Source organism: Buteo buteo, chromosome 21 (genome assembly GCF_964188355.1).
Source record: "Buteo buteo chromosome 21, bButBut1.hap1.1, whole genome shotgun sequence".
NCBI lineage: Eukaryota > Metazoa > Chordata > Aves > Accipitriformes > Accipitridae > Buteo > Buteo buteo.
In genome coordinates this window covers 23,583,434-23,598,199 of record NC_134191.1, presented here as the reverse complement: position 1 = coordinate 23,598,199, position 14,766 = coordinate 23,583,434, and the positions used below count along the sequence as shown (strand labels likewise).

The window sequence follows — 14,766 nt, the reverse complement described above, 5'->3', positions numbered from 1 at the left end:
TTACTACAGATTTATATGGTCTCATCCATAAAGCACCTTTTCTCCCTGCTATAATAAATAAGGATATCTTAACTGTGTTTCTTATTTCAGTGTCACCCCCACAGGGCAAAAGCCTCACATACTGTGGCTAATTCAGCTTTAGATAAATGCTGACTGGCCAGCCTGCTATTGTAAACAGTAGAGTGTACAATGCTTGGTTTCTGAGTTCTTTCTTTCCTTCAGCTGGGGAATGAACATGGTTCCTTTTTCTGTCTTCAGTTGCTAACTTCCAAGAAACTTGTAGAAATTTTCATTATTTTTTATACCTTGGCTCATGCATCAAATATGTTTGAAATTTGGAGAAGAGATAGACTGAACCATTACATAAGCTTCCTCTCCTTAGGAAAGCAAGCTAATCAAGATTGTTCCATGAAAAGCCCCACACCCAAATGACTGGAAGTGCATTTTTTTTATAAACATAGACCTATGCCAAACAAGAGCCAACAGAACCCTTGTGCCCAGTGTCCTTTTTCTTGGCAGTGATACATGCTTGTGTTTGACAATGAAGCATATATTGTTTGTCATCTGCTTTGAAGAAGGAGTTTACAAGTTAATAGTAATGTCAAGTTGTATTCCCAACTTCAGTTCAGTTGAAACCAAGTCATTAATAGATTACCATTAATCAGGCTGTAGGAGAAAGAAAAACAAAATGGAAATGTAGTAAGATTTTTTTTCCAGAATGTTAGGTTACTGTACTTTTTCCCTTTAAGCTCCAAAGCTATACTATATTTAATTTCATTGGCAGATATCCCATACTTCTTCAAAATCTGAAACAAAAAGATTGGGATGAGTATTCTGGGCATTCATAGTATGTTAGATTAATATTGTTGGCTATCTACTCTGCATACCACAATGAGGTTAGCACTGCCTCATTTGCTAGCTAGTCTGGATTCTGTTGTTGTAGTTGGTGTGGTTGCTACCTACTTCATTGTTGAAGCCCAAATGCTATCTTTTTTCTGTTCCTATAGTATGGATTGTGCTGTGTGCAGTGCAGGGGTGCTCTGTGCTCCTTCTCGTACCTCTGTCTAGGTAGAGGAACATGAGAATATTGACTGTACTTTTCCTCCTAAGCACAAAGATACTATATCACTCCTACTGGGAAAGCCAAATGAGGGTAGTGGTGCCATACCTATAAACAAGAGCAGCAGCTGCATGCAAAGCCAAAGGATGGACCAGCGTTTGCAAGAAAATAACTGTGTTCCCTTTGCCAGTGAACTGATCCTTGCACAAAGGATTTACGCAGTTCTCCCACAAAAGATGTGTTTGATTTTACTCCATTTTTAATCATCCTGCACTGGAAGTTTAATTCAATACCTGTTCATTTTGATACTCAGAATTATATTAACTTTTACAATCAATTGAATACAAGTACATTCAGTTTGACACTCAAATTTAATATTTGCTCATTTTGATTCCAGAAGGTGTACAGAAGTCCCTGCTTAAAGAATCTCATGTCTGAGGATCCTTAGTTTGTTCCCTCCTTTGAATATTTCCAGTGAGGGATCATTCTTTTCCCCTGCCTCAAATTTGGTGAGAATCAGCTTTTGTTACCCTGGAATGTATCCGGTAGCAGTAAGTGTCAGGGGGTTAAGACAGAACCCTTCTTACTTTGGAGGCAGCAGAGAAAGATGCCAGAATTCTGTCACAAGGTTTTATTCTACTCTATCTTGTACCCTTATTCATTTGCAGTACAAGAAGAAAGCATAAGTAGTTCCATAAAGAATGTGGACTTTTATTGAAATGGAAGAACACATCCCTCTGGTGCCCAAACACTCTAGTATGTGAAATGATTGTTTGGTTAGGGGGGAGAAAAAAAAAAAAAAAAATCAAAGTTTTGGCAAGCCCTTGTTTTGCATGCCCCAAACACCAGATAGACACCTGCACAAATACTGTTTGCATACAAATACAACTGTGTACACAGAAGTCTTTAAAAAAAAATCTAAAAGATGAACCACACTATAGAAGCCAAGCCACAAATCTCCGTCTTTTACAGTATGTCATTATTGAAATAGTGATAGTTTAAAGTAACTGTATTAAAGGAAAAAATAGGATAAATATTTTTGCTAAATGATGACAGATTCACTCCCTCTGACACTGGGACTTTACTAGCATTTTTAACTAGCTGACTGAATATTATGCACAGGTATTTTTAGCTGTACCTGTAGGTTGTTTTTTGCTTTTGTAAAATGTCTACGCACATACCTGTAATCTTTTAAACTTTCCCACTGTACCACGTGCCAATCAAAGCAGCACCATACACATAAAGAATCATCTCATAGAGATCCTTGCCAACAAGCTATTTGAAACAGATGATTCTGCTTTATAATATCCACAAGATTGACAATGTCCTTTTCTCTTTCTAAAAACGGGGAACCTGTACATGGACAATGCAGGACTTTAGTTGTTCCTAAGCAGAGGTCACAAACATGTCAACTAGTGTTGAAAGCTCTTCCAAGCCTGGCATGTTATGTCAGAGACTGTTACTGAACCACAGCCTGCTTCCCACTGAGTGTGAACTGCAATGGAGAAAAATTGCTTGAACTAAACCCATGAATTTATGGATACCAGGACAATATTTTCTTAAGCTGAACTGAAATTAAGTCCTCCCAACCACCAGCTTATTTTTTCTCACTTTTACTTGAGTTACTTCTTATCATATACATGGGAATAATTTTTCTATTTTTACTAGGAAACTAGCATTTAATCTGTTTGTCTACCAATTCACTGGTACCTAAAAAAGCTGGCTAAAACTGAGTATCTTTCCCCAGTTTTCATATGGAAAATTATTCAACCTTTTTTGTTAGGAAATCTGTAGTGGATTTGAAATGAACCTTGTAGTTATGAGAACTAAATGACATGAAACAGTTATGAAAACAGAAGCTTGAAACTTCAGGCAGAGAAAGCAGTGCTGCTATCTAGAGTAAAGGCTATCCCAGACTTTCTATTATAAATCCTGTAGTTTCTGTGCTTTCCAAAAGCCAAACTTCAAGTACTTGAGATTATTTATTTTTCTGGTGTCTAGCTCAGACTTTTTTAAAAATATATATACTTAAAGATATAAGTGAAAGTAGTTGATCTCTTGATGAGAACCATAGTTAGGAAGGTGAATGTTTTACCAGAAATACAAAAGAAAAAATTCATGAAGTTTACCTGTGTGCTGAAATGGCTTCGTGCTTCGAAGCAAGACAATGATATTGGCAGACATTGTCTTAGCATGTTTTGCAACATTCATTCTGCATTGTCTAGATTGTGTGTGTGAGTTCTGAATCTAGTTTCTTCACTGCAGGATTTTGCATTTGGCTTACATGCAATGTGTTATTTTTACTTTGAATCTGCATGGATATACACCTGCATTAGTAAGTGGAGACTTGCTAGTAGTACAAAAAAAGGATTGTCCAGAAGCAGAACAATGCTATACCGTGGCATACACAGGGCCTATCTGATGACTGACTACAAATAAAAGGAAATGGTTTACTGGGGGAAGGCTGTGTATTTCTAGTACCATATTATCTTGCCCAGTGGACCAGACACGTAACATTTTAGCAAAACATTTCATCTCCCCACAAGAGAATGAATTTACTTTCTTTCTACCCAAAGCTCATGTATATTGAGTGAAAAGCCTGGTTTGTCTTTGTCCTATACTATTCTCAGGATTCTTGCCTACTTTCCCACATGTGGAACAAGGCAGAGGCCACAATGAAAGAATGGGCATAATAAAAAAAAAAAGAAAGACAGACAGCAACCTCTTTGCCTCCCCTCTATGCTCTTGCAGAAAGGAGAAGTCCATGAACTTGCTGCACTGGAGAACATAGATCTTCAACAGAAGAAACAGCTGAAAAAAAAGTACTATACTGGTCACAGTGGTTCCACTCCTTGAGAATCTGCATGTTTACCTTCTAAGTGAGAGGGCAGACTTTTGTCCACTGACGGACAAGTAGGCTGCCCAGCAACCACTGTCTTAATCTGGAGAAAAAAGACAGCTGGTGAGGACAGTAAGTCTCTTATCTTCCATTCAGTATGCCAGCAGGAAGAAGAGGCTATAGGAACAGCTGAAGGAACAGAAGGCAGGACAAATTCAGTGTTTCTCAAAATGAGGAAAAGGGAAGAAAAGGTAGTATTTTAGTTCAAGCCCTTTTTTTTGCTGGTGTAGACCCATTATCACTGCATGCTAATTTGCATTTAATTCTGCAGCCTCATCCCCACTTTTATATATGCATTGACTTTTAACAGCTAGACATATTAATAGCAGAATCTTTTCAAATTGTCACAGTGGAAGATACTTTATTGTAATGCATTTGCCTAAGTGCAAAGTGCCAAATGCAAAGTAACAAGAATAACCCTGATTTTGCAAAATGAGGAAGAAAAAGTGGGTCAAGCTTAAGTGTACTTATTGCTGATATGCTGAATTGCTAAGCACCTGAAGCTACTGGGTAGCAGCAGCAATTGCTCGTTGAGGTTCTTCTTGCCTTATTAAATCAAGTCAATACTTGCTCAATGATCAGAATCTCTCTCAGCTTCAATCTTGTGTTGGAGCTCAGGGGAGGAGACTTGCATGCAGGCTTCACTATTCTTCTTATAAGAACTAATAAACAGTATAAAAATGGAAGCATGAGCGATCTGTCTTGCCTGGGGATATTATTGAAACCTGGCTACATGTAGATTCATTCTTATTTGGTGATGGCAACTCCCAGTCCAAAGTCACCTGTAGCAGATGAGGAATTCCTTGGGTGTATCAGATACTTCATTTACCTTTGGGCAGATACCAAGAAAAATTACAGGTTAGTTAGCTAGTTCAAAAGGGAAAAAAAATGCATTGCAATTAGAGAGCCCATTATAAGCAGGAGACTAATACCTGCCAAGCTGCATTCTGGGATGTTGGGATCTGTTCCCAATGCCATCAGATGACATGCAGAAGAAGATGCAGTAAGTACAAGGCTTTGATTTTGAAATTATATACATAAATATATATAAACATATATTATTTTTTTTTTATCTGAGGGAAGATTGTAATCACTATTTAATCAAAGATAATGTTTTCAAGGTGCAGAAGCAGCTCTGGTCTTCTTCAGATTATATATTGGAGCTGGCTATACATTTATAAATCTTGTTTTGTTATGAGCAAGGGTTTCAAATTGTGTATATGGTTTTACTTTGAACAGTATATCATATATTGCTCACTAAGTACAAAAATATATGGTTACTATCCTGAGAGAGCTAAGCACTTAATGTATGATAAATTGGTACCATGGTAATTGTGAAAAGCATTACTAAGTTTGCACATGGACTGAAGACAGCTCTAATTCTTTGTTTCCACAAGGTGCATAAGAGACCCTTGTGACAGTTTTGTGTCCTTTTTGAAGGTATTTTGAATGTATTCAGCTCATACATTAAATAAATACTGTTTAGAAATACTTTATAAGTATGCAGATCTTGAAGCCTATTTGGCAATAGTGACTCGAGCAACCAGAACTCGGGAATTTACACAATCCCTGCAGTTAGTTTACAAACTAGTGGATGTGCAGCCTAACTGGCTATTTTATCTTCCGCTCAGATTAACTCCTTCCCATCAAAGTTTCCACCTCTATACTGTGAATAGTAGGTGATGCTTTGGGAGTATATGGGCATGTAGAAGATGGGATTCTTGCAGCAATTTTATTCCTGAGAAAATACTGCTAGATTCCATTACAGAAGTCAATGATCCTATGCACTGAGATTAAAAAAAAAAATACAGATTTGATAACCATTCCTTTCTCCTAATGTAATTGAAGGAACCTGTATCTGAAAGACTAGTAAGAATAATCAAATTAATGATATGCTACCCTATTATTATTTTTAGATTTACACAAGATTAAATTCTTTAAGAGGAGTTCAAATCTGTCTAGAACCCAGACCACTGTAGTTTTGTGTATGTGAGTGAATGCAAGGGAAATCACTTCCCTATCACTTTTCTATTCTATCAATAAAAATCTTTCTCTGAGCACATTCTAATACACAGATCTCTGAGATCACATTAGGATAGTTAAAAGTATCCTGCTCCTATGTTGTCTTTCACATTGCTGCTACTTTCTATTGTACAGAAGGAAATAGTAGCCAAGGGATGTAAGAGAGCAACTGAACCAGATGTGACTTGAACATCTATTGTAGAAAGTGGCTGCAATGTAAAGGAACCATTTCCTCTGGCTACAAAAGTGAGGGATGATAATAGCTACCTTTTTGCAGATAGGCAGCCCTCAATTTCAAAATCAAGTTTATAGTGTCCTGTCTTGCTGATTAATGACATATCCATCCACCAGAATGAAGCTGTGAGAACTAGCTTAGTGTAGTGCTATGAAAAACAAACCAAAACCTGCTTCAATTCCATCTAACCCACCCACCTCAGTCTCCCCGCCAGCTTCCTGGATTTAATTGTTCTCTCGGATCTTGCAAGTGAGCGCCTCCCACAAAGTGTTTTCCAGCACCTTTCTGAATCTGGTTTCTTTCATGGGCTTTGCATTTGGATTCCTTCACATATTGCCAAAAGTTCATAGTCCTTTCCTCAAAGTCTCAAAACCCAAAATAAATGCTTTGCCTACCTTTTTCTGGTTCTTTCTTTGACCCAATTCTCCTTACAGACACAAAGCTGAAAGAATGCCATGACAACCTAATTCCTTCAGCAGTATGCAAGCAATTAATATTGTTTAAAGAGCTAATGAATCTGTGAATTTCTAACTCATGTGAGCATATGCTACTTCCATTCAAAGTTTATTTGCTATCAAGGGCTTGTGGAAAATTTGTTATTTCACCAAAGAATTACTCAAATTCCTGAGTGCGGGCTAATGAAGAATGGTTACATAAACCAGAGCCAAGTTTTACACATTTAGGTCTTAATCAGAAACTTGTGCAATATTGTTTATATAATTGTCCAGATTAAAATTTGGTTGTTATATCACTTTTCTTAAGTCTAAATAGATGCTATGGCACATAATAAGCACTCATATTATGATCAGGATTATTGTAAATGAAAGAGATTACTGACTAAAGTGTCTGTTTATGGACAAAGATACTACAGATGAACCACGGAGTCAGCAGGCCCATCCTTCTTTGATACAGAACTTGGCAAAATGAATGCTTTGTGCTTGAAGTACAAGTGTAGCCTTCACACTAATACTTCTTATCCAGTGTTTGCCTCTCTTCCTACTTTCCACACCCACCACACCTTTATATTATTATCAATTTATATGAAAAATGTCACTTATGCTATTGCACCCCGCCCCTTTAATTATGACAATCTGCCCCAAGTCCCACCTTTCTGTATCCTGTATCTCCAAATGTGAGTCGATGCATACTCAAAATAGACATTTTGTCTTCAAGACAGGTTTTTCTATTCTCCTGGTTTCAATTACACACTAAATTAGGAGATTATAAAAAGATTATGATCTCATTGCTTAAGTGTCTCCAACTACCAGCAGATTAAAATTATTTTTCTTATTCAACAAGCAAAATGCAGTATTTCACAGCTCTTTTCAACACAGTTGTGGAAATCTTAATGCAATATTGGTAGCTTTTACATCCATGTTGTGTTGCTCTTTAAAAAGGCCAGATGGCAAACAAAAGCATACTGGCCATATTAAAAAAGCTTTAGTGGTCCCTCCTCTATACTGTAGTAATAAGACATAGAATACTCAAGTCCATCTTCCACAAGGGGAGGGAAAAATTATTGGGAAACTGGGTATTTAGTGATGCTTGTCTTGTTTACAGTAACTTTTCTGCAAATGGTGACCAGAGACTATCCAAGAAAAATGTATTTCAGAAATCTTAGTGCCAGTAACTATGCCCAGAGATTGATATATCCAATTCCGTTAGCAGTAACTTCTTGAACAGTTCCTATATCATAAACATTGAACCTCTTCAAATGTTGCACTTGGGTTTCCTACAGAGGGTGTATCAACATTCCCAGTGAAGGTTGTATTAGAGGATTGGTAGGCATATTTTTCTTTAATATTGTTACATGTCTAAAGGTCAATAAAACTGACTGGAGTCATCTTAAGCATAAATATTTATAGTAGCCCCCTGGGAACATGTATATATTAAAGTTGCTTTCTAGGTTGACATCTATAATAACTTATTTTAACTGTTATTTTTACTTGTTCTACCTATACTAAAACTGACGTGGATATATTGTGATCACATCTTCTCTTGCAATGTACATATATTGTAAGTACTCAAATGAAAAAAGACTTATTATGTATCTGGTTTAAAGTAAGCACAAAGATAATTCAAAACATTCAGACTCCCTTCTGCTCATATAACTTAACTGCTTAGAGTCCCATAAATTATCACTCGATGGGCCTTAAGATTCTGCTTCAGTGGAGTTTGTTGGGTAATATCAAAAGCAACTGAACAAGTTAAGAATGAAATACTGCTTCCAGTCTAACTGCAGCGTTCAATACTGAATTGCCCACATAAATTGTAATTGCTTTCTAACAGGATGCAAAAGATGTTTAATCTCTTTCTGAAAAAATAGAAATTAGTCGTTCACAGATCAAAATCTATTCATATGTAAATATTACTCATCTATAAATTGCAGCTGCTTTCAGAGGCAGTGTTAGATTACTCACTATACCCTGAAAATAACTGCAAACCAGTAGAGAATGCTTATGTGTATTTCTTTCAAGTTAATTACTTATGCAAAAATGCATCTGTTAGATGACACTGATGAAGCTCATGATTTTCAAATATTTCCTTGTCCTACACAGTGATTACTCAAAATGTATGTGTTCAGAAAGAGAATTGATCAAGAATCTTTCGACAAAATGCTTTTTTATTGGAAAATGAGATTCAAAGCCAAAAGTTTTGCATGGAAATTAATTTATCTTGGTGAAGCTTTTGTCAGGGAAGGTTTTGGTGTTCCAAGACAAAGTTTCTGGCTTGGATGAGACATCCTTTCATTCCAACTTATCAAATAATGTAGGCCACTTGCTTGCGACAAAATAAGTTCCAGGGTTTTACTCCTATTCCTGTGTATTTATAGAAGTAAACCAGTTCCATCAGGAGAGACAAAGTCCTATTGTAAACCAGCCACCAGAGCTGGGTTTGGGTATGCAACTCGGTTATGGCAGAACCTGAGGGCCTAGCATGTAGATAAGAGACTCTACCCCTAATGTTTGTTTTATTTTATTGACAAGCTTCAAAAATGGTCTTGGCTCTATCCTCTAAAACTTCTTAGGGTGCTTTTCCTAAAACACTTCTACCCCATGATTAAATACCTTCTAATCCAGAAAGAACTGTTTTGCAGATTCCAAATACAGCTGCAGTGTTATGGGACTCAAGCTAGGAAATATATGTGCAATCATTACAGCTTAAATAAGCCTGGATTCCTTCCTTCGGATAAAAGTAGTAAAAGAGGTAAAACTAACTTTCTTTAGAGCAGAAGCATCCTACTTGAGCCTTTTGTATACAGCACCAGAGTAACCCTCATTTTTCAAGGGTTTTCAACTAGCTCTGTCTCCCCTAGCACCATCCCCTTTCATACTAAGTAGAATCTGAAAGACCAGATTCCTCCCTCTCTAGTATGCTTTGTGATGGGAAAACAAATGGATCATGATTCATTTTCTCTTCTCCCCTCATGGTCTAGTCTTGGAGACATCATTAAAAGGGAGAGATTAAATCTTTTCTTTTCGGGGAGGGGGGCAAGCAGTGCAAAGAATGCACAAAACCCAAACCTAACGTATATTGTTTCTGAACTCTTTTCCTTTATCTTAATGACTGAGTTCTGTATCTATGACTTCATGCCACTTTCTGTACTTTGATTACTTAATCTTCAGCTAGCACTCTTTATACTAGCTATGCGTAGGCTCTCAGTGTTGAATAGCTGGAGAGTATCTTCAACTATGAACTTGGTGCTGGTATTGCAGAATTAACATCAAAAAGCACAGGCTGGATCCCAAAATACCTCGAGGAAGAAAACTTCCACAACAGCAACAACAAAACCAAGAAAAGCATATGGAGAGTGTGTGTATATATCTATTTATTTGATTATCCCAAGCACTCTGAACTTGAGTCTGTAATGTTGCAGGTTCTCCTAAATGTATAGAATGCAATTTGCCTTTGGGGTGCAGGAACTTTTGAAACTGCCTCATAATAAAGGCTTCCAGTAATGCCTTACATTCTGTTCCACCATCCTATCTGCTTACATCAGTTAGTGATCCACCTGATGACAACATCCCTCATCAATACTTATGGTAGCCAGCTTTCACTTAATCATGGTTTTGATGTCCTTATTTACATGTTGCCCTGATTTACATTTCTGTTCCTTGTGGGTTGCAGTGTGCACCTGCTTTTATTACAGGCTTGAGATGGCTTCTAGACTGGAGTCCTCCAGTCAAATAGAGGAAACCCCGAGTGTTCTGCAGTCCACCTCCACACTGAGAGGGAGAGCAAAGCCCAACTGACCCACTGTTTGCAGGAATGGTAGGGAGAAGGGACGAGGGCTGGCCTGGACTTCTGGGCACTTTCTGCTTATGCTCTTCCTATGAGGGCTGCATTAATGATTCTATTTCCCATTTAACCTCAGCTGAAAAAAATCATATTGGGTACTGAAGGAGAGAAAGAAAGGTCCATCAGCCTTGTGAAGTATGACCTAGATGCTCTAGCCCAGAAGATGGGAGTAGCAGATAGTCAAAGGAGATTTCCACAGACAGGGCTGAAAATGATGTGAGAGCTGGAGCTGCTGGATTTCCAAAAGACTGGCCGGATCACAGGACAGAATCATTCTGCTCTTGGTAGAATCATGAGAATTAACAATGCTGTACTGTCAAAGTTCAAAGGAATTGGTCAGGGACTATATTCTGTTCCTCAAGCCAGACCAAGATTATATCATGGATGAGCCATACCACTAGTGATATGTGGAAGAATTTCCCTTTGCAGGATAAAACTGAGGAGTTGTTGTATGACTGGCTTCAGGAGATCAGAGCTTAATGCAGACAAAAACTTGTATGTACCTCTTGATTTTAAACTTCCCACTGGAAGTCTTCATACATTTTCAAAAACGATTTGTAAGCAATACTACTTGCTATTCTCCAGAATGCCTGGAATGTTATATCTCAGCAGTATTTCATTGTCCTCCCCAGTACAGATTAGATGAGTCAAAGTAAGAGAAAAACTGCATGTCACAGGTCAGCTTGGAAACAAAGTGGTTATCACCTATATTCTTTAGGGAACTTGCTGATTTGTGATGGCATTTGCATTTGATACTTCTCAGACACAATTTTTGACCAAATAGCCTCTATAAAATAATGTCAGAGGGGCAATTAAGGATCTCCAACTACTGCAACATGAGCTGAGTGTCAATTTTCTTCCTTCTTTTACAGGGCACGAGGAAAACAGGGCCGCTAGCCAGAAAAGTGCAATGTTCATAATATTATAATGTCATCTCAGTATGCTGAGAAGTGAGTAATTCTTAATTTTGATTCTGTTTATGTTTTGGACAGCAAAAGCAGACTGTTTATGCTGCAAGCACACTAGTGAAACTCTTCCTAGGTAGACATACAAGATTTTACAGATGTCTGGAACAAATGTACAAATGCTATGAGTGCATAAATGCAAAAAAAAGATTAAATTTAAATCAGAACCAGTTTTTCCTAGTGGAAAAGGATATGCATGTATATGCTTTTGGAGAGCATGCCCTTCTATGATGAGTTTCTCTACTGGTGACTGAGAGTCTTTTTCCCTCTTCATTCCCCATGCCCCATAGCAAAGAAGGGAGGCAGATGCCTCAGATGAAGGAATATGTTATTTGCAGGTGGGACATTCTCTTACAGGTGTGAAGTTTACTGTGCATGGACACCTACATGGCCCAGGAACATCAGTGAGGCTTACTCCTGCCTGACTTCCATGGTTCACTTTGCCTCTCATCCACCATAAGTGGAATAACACTTATATAGCTGATTCATGGCTGAAGTGGAAACTTTATGTAGTAAATAGTTCTGCTATGTAGTAAATAGTTCTGCTATGTAGTAAATAGTTCTATTTTCTATTTGAGTATGCTCTTTAATACTTCTTCCTGTTCAAAATTTTAAAGGGGCTTTTTGTTGTTTTCCAGTGTCTCACTCTTCATTAATACAGTTTGTTGGCTGGTTGTTTTTTTTGGTTTGTTTTTTTTTAGCTTTCCAGTATTAGTAAGCATTAGAGATATTTTTCTTGTCGATATTGCAGTTGTGTCCAATGCTAACAGGAAGTCTGGCTTATGAATGAGTACGTCCCTCACATAACCAATGTTGATGCCTCATATACAGTTGAAAGTGTTGAAAGAACAAGGGATGCCTGCCTGTTTCCATTTCAAGGATAGAAAAATGAGGCATCAGGAGGCTATGGACCCTTACCAAACAAAACATTTTCCAAACACATTCCAAAATAGTAGAACTGAGTCCTCATTACATTAATGCCTAGGAGTCTTGTGATGTTTAGCTTATCTTTGCTTCATCTTTCCTCACTGAGGTATGGAAGTGTAGAGAACAAAGAACAAGACTGAAAATTGGAGACTAAAGCTGTCTCTAATGTCTCACAGAGACAACCTGAGATTGCCTATGCAGCATGACCTACCTTCCAGAGGCTTCGAACCTCTTGGTACTGCTTTGGGTGTAGCTGGAGCATATTCTGGTAAACATGCAGTGCGAGCAGCGTGCAGAAGGGCAGCAGGTATGGGTGCTCAGATGTGTTGTGCTTATAGCTGCTCTGGAGATGGCTCTTTCAGAGCCCTTTAGACATAGCCCAAGTACATGAACATGTGCATAACTCACAGCAGAGCTGACTATTTCATCTCAGTCTTTCTAGTTCAGTGTCGCCAAGTCCTGTGACTTCCTTGAATCATGCAACTCTGGTGAGCACTGGTATCGGTCTTGTGAGGATATGAGAAGTTCCAGCCCTACTGTGGATTTCAGCCCTCCACTAGACAGAACTCTTCTGAAATGCTGCTTTGCTTCTTTCTGTACCAGCAGCAACAGTAAGGCTAGGACATGAAGCAGAACTAACCCCCTGTTAGAGAGAAGAGTAAAATGTGGGGGTGTGAAAAAGCTCTTGGATTCGAGGTCAAGTAAACTTGAGAATGGTGGTAATGATATGATGTATGCTATCCCCTTATCTTTTGGGGATAGCTGAGGGAGCAGAAACAACCAACCATCCCCAAGGGACAAATCTAACCCTTAAACAGGATTTTAAAAATTTATTTTGGTGTAATATCACAGTTTTGCTTCAATTCTTTTGGAGCTACAAGTGTGGCTAACAAGGGATGTTCCCTGTTACTGCCTTGCTACTTCACAATTTTTCCCACCTGATGCACTTACACTAACAAAATAATTCTGGCATTCTTGAAAATCTCTCCCTTGTGTTTAACTTAATCTCGGAGCCAGTAAAGCATTTAACGTCTGCTTAAGTATATTTTATTTACTTACTTAAGTGACTTGACTAAGTCTCTCATAGAGTCACAATTTGAGCCCTTCACTGCTTTAAATCCAATGCCTTTGTAATTGTTGCTCATTATAATCTAAAATTTGCTATAATATTGTAAATATTTTTATTGTGCATTTTATCTTAAAACCACATTATTTCCTTATTAACACCTAGCTCTATGAAAAGAACTAAATGGCACAAAGCATCACACTTGAACATTCAAGTACTCCAGAATAAAAGAAAACTGGAATTAATGGAGCTGGATAATAAGAGTAACTTCAACAACCAGGAACTATGACAGGCTCCAAAGCCAAATGAGCCTGTTGCTGAGCTCATCAATGGTGTTATGATGTGGTAGAAAGAGAAGATAACACAGAATCTATTTGTGGGCTAATTTAAATTCAAGATAAATTCTAAAAGATGGACGTGGCAAGTCATGTCCAGCTTATAGCAGGGTCACTTTTTTGCTTTTCTTTTTCTTAAAGGAGATTCTAAAACTTTTTTTTTTCTTTTCTGGCCACATTCCATGTTGGAAGGAGCAATGCTCCTCTCATGTGGTTTGAAATATCCAGCCACTTGGCCAATGATCTCATGCACCAGGGCATATGCAATGACGCTCTTTGCTTGCATTAGTGTATTAGCACATTGCATACAGCTATTAATTTTCTTTAACCATTCACAGCTCAGCAGTGTGGTGTCTGTTTTCCAATATATTTTAATGGAAATCTTGAAAGTTGTTTTATTTTCTTTCTGGCTTCCTTTAGAAATATTTTAGGATTACATTTTTAATAAGGTCTCTTCAAAATACTTCAGACTTTGGAAAACCTTATCCTGGAGCATATTACTGTAGGAGTGGGAGTGCAGGCTGGCAAAACTGAAATGCAATCCACTGCCCTCCACTGTATCTCAGATTCTCTGGGTACCTTTATTTACAAGAACATATGGTAGAAAAGCAACAGACCAAAAATCCTTCATATTCGAGAAGTCATGAACCTCCTTCATGAGGACAGAACCTCATAATGGGGTTGCTTAACACTCGCATATCTATTTCTGTCCTTGAACAGAAGTAATTAAGTGGCTATATGATGATGCATTTAATGCAGAGTAACTTTTCCAGAAATGAAGGTCTTATCCATTACTTCTGTGCAGTGCTTTGCACTGTTATGTCAAAGTTAGTATAAAACTTTTCTACCATGGGATACTGATGTAAGCATCAAATGCATACAGATGAATGCTGCCCTTGACCTGATTCAGTGCACTAGAGCTAACCTTTTTGTTGGTTTGTGTTCTTCCTAGAGTTGA

The 14,766-nt window shown here is 37.8% G+C and overlaps 1 protein-coding gene and 1 long non-coding RNA gene across 6 annotated transcripts in view; one reads left to right on the top strand and one right to left on the bottom strand.

Moving 5' to 3' along the window:
• The window catches only part of RAF1 (Raf-1 proto-oncogene, serine/threonine kinase), an 80,106-nt gene that overhangs the window by 4,693 nt on the left and 60,647 nt on the right, over positions 1-14,766 (top strand). The gene's annotated exons all lie outside the window — the stretch shown is intronic.
• The window catches only part of LOC142042790 (uncharacterized), a 67,330-nt gene that overhangs the window by 36,564 nt on the left and 16,000 nt on the right, over positions 1-14,766 (bottom strand). Inside the window, exon 3 of one of the 5 annotated variants that reach the window (XR_012653852.1) lies at positions 4,162-4,788. The exons of the other annotated variants lie outside the window; for them this stretch is intronic. This is a non-coding gene — a long non-coding RNA (uncharacterized LOC142042790). Of the gene's footprint in view, positions 1-4,161; positions 4,789-14,766 lie in introns of those variants that run through there. 5 annotated transcript variants of the gene reach the window in all.